Raw genomic sequence first — 6,254 nt, forward strand, 5'->3', positions numbered from 1 at the left:
AAAAGCAAAATCTTATCATTGGAGTTGGTGTGGTATCAGATCACGGAATATATTTGGCGGTTAGTGTCTGACGTTTTTAATTTGTATTATGATGTAGAATGATTCGTGAATTACTTGTGATTTTGGGGACTAATTGCTCTTAAATAATGTTCACCATTCCCTAAATACAAATATCACGCGATGTACTTAAGATTTAATATTTATTAAATAGTGTATTCCTATTTTAATTTACAAACAGAGTCAAACGTTCAAATTTACTTGATAAAGTAACGGAGATTAGATTTTTTTATTTTTTTTTTTAGTTTTTTTACCGAAACGTCCCGGTAACTTTGCCAATTAACTAAATTTCACTTTTAAAATGATCGAATCCTATATGGGAAACTTTGCATGCAGTCCCATTGACAAACATAATTTTACATACAGTCCCTACTTCTTAAATTCTTTATTTTCACTCTCTAGTTAAATATATTTATCTAATTACCCATGATATTTTTAGGTATAAAAAGTTTAAAAATCAGTATAATTTATCTTAAATTTAGTACATTAAATTTAGAATGTAGTATATTTTTTATCAAATTGAGTACGATTCTTTTTTCATCTTAATTGGATGGAAAATATATTAGATTTTCTTTAAATGGTATTGATCCTGTCCGAGCGCTGAGTCGATGGATGCTGGGAACGTGGTACTCTCCGCTGTCTTCAACTGGTGATGTGGACCTCCGGCGGACCTGCAAAAAAGCCGAGCCGAGAGGGGTTTCCCGGTAACGACCCTCCGACGCTCAAGTCAGGCAGCGAAGAAGAAGAACAAGACAACGTTACTGTGGCTACAGTGATCAGAATTGCATACCTCCGTCGAAGTCTGGGGGTCCTTATATAGGATCCCGGGGAGGCGCGGGCATGTTTTTTTATGCGTGCACGCTTCCCCAAACATACCTCAGTAGGTTGTGTCAGAAAAGCATGCATGACGTCATTTCACAATCGTCCGAGCATATCCCGGATGTGACGGTGGAAGCTTCCACCGTACGATACTCTGTCCGCTCCGGGTGCCGACCATGCTGTTTGTCGGCAGCCGGTGTCTCAAGGACGAAGTTACCAGTTGTCCTTTTTGTCTCCTAACGCTATTACTTGTTCCTGGGCCGAGCAGACCAGCCGCTCGGCGCTCATGGCCTCCGGGAAGCCCTGCTCATGTGCTCGGATGGAATTGCGCCTTATTGTCCTGCGGCTCGGCCGAGCGGCCTGTCCGCCCGACCCATAGACTTTTTTACCTTGAGCATCGGAAACCCGACCCCTGGTCGGGTTGTCTTTCGTCCGGTCCGGGAGACCCTTGGCCATATGTCCTGTCGGTCGGATGCTCGGTCGGCCCGCAACTCCGCTCGGCACGACCTCTGGCCGCTCGGCACGACCTTGGGATTGACCCTCTTGACCATTGACATCCACGTGTCGTTGACCTCCCGCCAACGAGTGATCCCCCGTCCTTACCACCAGATCACATGCCTCCCCCTCAAGTCTAGTCGAAGGAGGCGCCGAGCTCGACTGACTGGACTATAAGTTTGGCCGAGCGTGTACCCCCGTTTGGTCGATCGGCTTGTGATAATGTCCATGGGATCTTCTCGGAATGCGTGCAAATCTCCGTCATTATGGTTGAGCACGCGGGTTCTGCCTCGTGATGGGGCTCATTAAATGCTCTCCTCTGATCGAGTGCTACGTGGCGCTGGTGACGTCATCGTACGTCCGCCGCCTTACGCCCGATGCGACGTTCGTTGGTTTGAAATGTACGGTTGGATGCGGGCCTCGGGTTATGTGACCTGCATCCGACGGTTCGGGCGGATCGAGCCCACCCTTATAAGGCTTTCGCCGCCTTCCTCCGCCGCACCTTTGCCTTCGCGTGCTCGGAAGCCTCTCCCTGCGCTCCTCGCTCCGGTGACCTTGTTCCCCGGCATTCCGGCGACCCCTCGCCCTCTTCCTTCGATCATCTTTTCTGTAAGGTTCTTCTCCCCTTCTCTCTTTGGTTCCCGTGTTGTCGTTCTTGGTCGCGTTCTTGTCTTTTAGTTACTGTTTCGCTCATCTTCTTGCTCGCGCCTTTGTTTTTCCTTTCGACTTCTGCCTCCTCCGTTGTCCCGACGATGGCAAGCTCTTCTCAGCCCGCGGACCTTGCTTTCGGCCCATGATATACCACCATGGAGTCGCGGTTCGATCGGGCGTGATGCCGAGAGCCTGATTAACGCTTTCGACATCCCTTCTGATTTCGAATTGATTTTACCTTCGCCTTCCGCTAGGCCGCACAAACCTCCGCGTGGCGCTTTTTATCTTTTTCGCAACCAATTCACAGCCGGTCTGCGGTTTCCTCTCCACCCCTTCATCGTTGAAGTTTGCGACTTCTTTGGCATTCCGCTCGCCCAGTTGGTTCCCAACACTTTTCGCCTTCTGTGCGGAGTTGTGGTATTATTTAAGATACACAACATTCCCCTCCGCCCGGAAGTCTTCTATTATTTCTACTATCCCAAGCAGTCCGAGCTGGACACTTATCTATTTTAGGCTCGGCCTGGTTTGGTCTTTTTTGATAAACAACCCTCTTCCAACAAACATTGGAAAGAGAACTACTTTTTTCTTCGTATCCTCGGTCGGCTTCCTTTCCGGACCAAATGGCAGGTCGGACCGCCCACCTCCCCCGAGCTGAAGAAGTTTAAGATCCAACCGGACTATCTTCAAGCAGCGAATCTGCTAGCCGGTCTGAAGCTCGACATCAACAAGCTCCTACCTGAAGGAGTGATGTATATATTCAGTTTGAGTCCGAGCCGGACTCCGCTCCCGAGCAGCTTTGGTAAGAACTTCACTTGTACATTTGCCTTGAGTTCTAACTGATTTCCTTCTCCTTTCCTTGCAGCGAACATTGTAATGGAGTTTGTGCTGTTCGGAATTTTGAAGAAAAAAGTGGTTGCGCTCGAGGCGGCAGCGGCCAAGGAAATGGAGCAGTTTGGCATTGCTCCGGTCGGCTCTCACGAGGGTGAGAGCGAGACAAATACAGGGGAGTCAGCTGCTCAAGCTTCACCTGTGGATGCGGTTAGCGGTGCAACTTCTAGCAAAGAACCGACCCTTCGGGAGGAAGACTTTGATCCAGAGGACGAGCTCCCGCTCGATAGGAAAATACGGCGTGTTGAGGTGCCTCTCCGTTCGGCCACCTCCGCAGTGCAAGCGTCTGAGCTGATGGGCACCGCATCTCAACGCGGCAAAGCACCATCGGTCGAGGTGCTCTCCTCCGACCGGATCCCCTCCCAACTGGATCCGCCTGCGAACCCCCTCGAAGCGGTGTCGGTCATCTCTCTTCCTCCTGTACCCCGCCGAGTTCGCCGCTCGGGCATTCTATCCATCATGTCCAGCCCCGCCTCCGATCCCTTGGCGTCCGCTCACACGACTCCGGGTCGGCGCCGCACTATTAGGGCCACCCTGCACCTCCCCACTGAGGCGTTTATAGCCGAGTCCGATCAGCCGACGGCTCCTGAACATATGATCACTATCAAGGGGCCCCTTGCTGAGATGTGGGCGGACGCCCGGGTCCGTGTAACTATGATACCGCTCGACAAACTGGCTGACAGTCACATGTAGCAGTCCACAGGAGTAAGCTTCATTTCTGCTCTTTTATGTAGCCTTCCCGGTCGGCCTTTTAACATTCCTGTGTATATCAGAGATGGGTGGAAAACATTGTTGTTGCCAACCGCTTGGCAATGGTGGAGGAGGAGCTGAAGAGACTGAGGAGTCCGGGCGGCCCGTCTTCTTCTCGAGGCCCTTCTTATGCCGAGCTGCAAAAGGAGCTCGCAAAAACCAAGGACATGTTAGAGGCCGAGCGGAAGAAGACGGCCGACCAGGCCTACATGCTGGACCAGCTCGACAAACAGGTCAAAACTTATGACCGCAAGATAGAACTTGCAACTACTCGGAAGAATACCACCATCTCTGATTTGGAAGTGAAGAACGTGGAGGCTCGCGCCCTGGAACAGCGGGTAAAGGAGTTGGCGGATCTGCTAGACCGCGAGAAGAAGGGTCGTTCGGTCGAGGTGACCAAACTCAAGGACGATTTGAAGGCCCTGCAAGAGGCTCTTGATGCTTCTCGTGCCGCCTTCAAGGAGTACCAAGAGGCGGAGCCCGACCGCGTCGCCACCTTGAGGCAAACATACATCCGCTCGGCGGAATTTGTGGAGAAGGTTTGCGACCGGATGATCATCGCCTTCGAGTTGGCCATCACCACCACGGCGGACTATCTGAAGTCCAAAGGTCAGCTCCCCGAATTCGTGGTCATCCCTGCTACGGAGCATGCGGCGCTTCTCACCGCCATCCCAAAGCATGTTTTCAACTACCTTGAATGAAATATTTTTCTGTAATCCTCCCGATTGGCTAAACCTCAATTTTAATCAACTGCATCTGTAACTTTTTCCCCCGGTCGGCGAATTTTTAAATGTAACTTTAGAATGACAACTTTTGCTTTGTCAGCCTTTTGTTTGAGTGCTCCTTGCAACTGTGCCCACCGGTCGCTCGACCTTTTTTCCGCTGTATTTTCTAAACTTCCCCGATCGGTCGAACGACCTTCCGTCCTGCCTGGATTTTCTGTTTTTCGTTGAAGAGTTTTTTCTTAACTGCGCTGCTCGGTCAAATGACTTTCCTGTTAGAGTGTATACTGAAAGCCTAAGCTTTTGTAAACATTTATTTTGAATAAAAAATTACATTTGGTCAAATTGTCTACATTTAGTTGTAGTTGTTCAATTAATTTATATTGTAGATAACATAGTATGTGGTGCCACATACAGAAGATGATGTTATCAGTACCTTATAAATTATAAACAGTAGCTCACGACCAAAATGGAAAGGAACAAATCATTGGAAGGTCGTAATGTAATTAGGAATTAGTTTATCTTGACTATATAATTATACTAGTACACTTAGAGTGTATTGAGTAGGACCATTAGAGGTCGTTTCTTTTATACTGACTTTATAAAGGAACAAAGACCTCAGTTATTATGGAAGTGTGTGCTCTTAATCCTAATATAATAACAAGCACATATATTTGATATTTATTTCTTTAATTTATCAATGGGTGAGATTTAGTTCGATAAATCAATAAGCCCGATAAGTTGGGAAATGATATCACTTATAGTGTGTGTTGTTGATTATAGAAGGAAACTGTGTCCTAGAAATCTAGGTTGATAATGTCCCCAAGATGAGCTCATAAGGATTGTCATGTTAAACCCTGCAGGTGGACTCAGTCCGACATGATGATAAGGTTTAGTGGTACTATTCTTGGATTAAGATATTAATTAAATGAGTTATCAGTAACTCACTTAATTAGTGGACATTCGACATCTTAAACACAGGGAGACTAACACACTCATAATAAGAAGGAGCCCAAAAATGTAATTTGGGATTGGTGCGGTAGTTCAATAATAGTTCTCTAGTGGAATGAATTATTATTGATAACATTAAGTTGTGTGTTCGGGGCGAACACGGGATGCTTAATTTTATCGGGAGACCAAAACCAATTTCTCCTCTCGGTCCCTATCGTAGCCTCTTATTTATAGAGTACTATACCCACCTTCGTACCCATGATGTAGGGGCCGGCCAAGCTAGCTTGTGGTTCAAGCTAGGGTCGGCCAAGCCTTGGTTCATGGGTGGTCGGCCCTAGCTTGAACCCAAGCTTAGGTGGTCGGCCCCCATTAAATTAAAAAGAATTTTAATTTAAAATTTTTCTTATGTGAAAGATATAATTTATTGGAGAGATTACAAATTAAAATATCTCTTAAAAGGATCTACAAAAGATTAAAGAAAGAGATTAGATCTCTTTTCTTATTTGTAGATTGGAAAGATATTTTATTTTTCTTCTTTATAAATTATTCACATGTTGAAAAATTAAAATTATTGGAATTTCTTTTTATCAACCATGAAGGGATTTTAAAGGGAAATTTTATTTTTTTTTTAAATTTCTAAAGACAAATAAGGAATTTTAATTGTTGATTGAAATTGTCTTGTTTGCTCTTGTTGATGTGGTCGGCCAAGACATGAATGTTTAGGAAATTTTGTTTAATTTTTCTTAATTAATTCATGTCAAGGAAAGTTAAGGAAATTTTATTGTAATTAAATTTCCTTATTTACCAAAGTTAAGGATTATAAAAGAGGGGGTTGGGGTGCCTTCATGAGACACAACCTCTATTATTCTCTCCCTCTTTTTCCTTGGTGTTGTGGTCGCCCATCCTCTCTCCCTCTCTTCC

The sequence above is a fragment of the Zingiber officinale genome, chromosome 7A, assembly GCF_018446385.1.
Source record: "Zingiber officinale cultivar Zhangliang chromosome 7A, Zo_v1.1, whole genome shotgun sequence".
Taxonomy (NCBI): domain Eukaryota; kingdom Viridiplantae; phylum Streptophyta; class Magnoliopsida; order Zingiberales; family Zingiberaceae; genus Zingiber; species Zingiber officinale.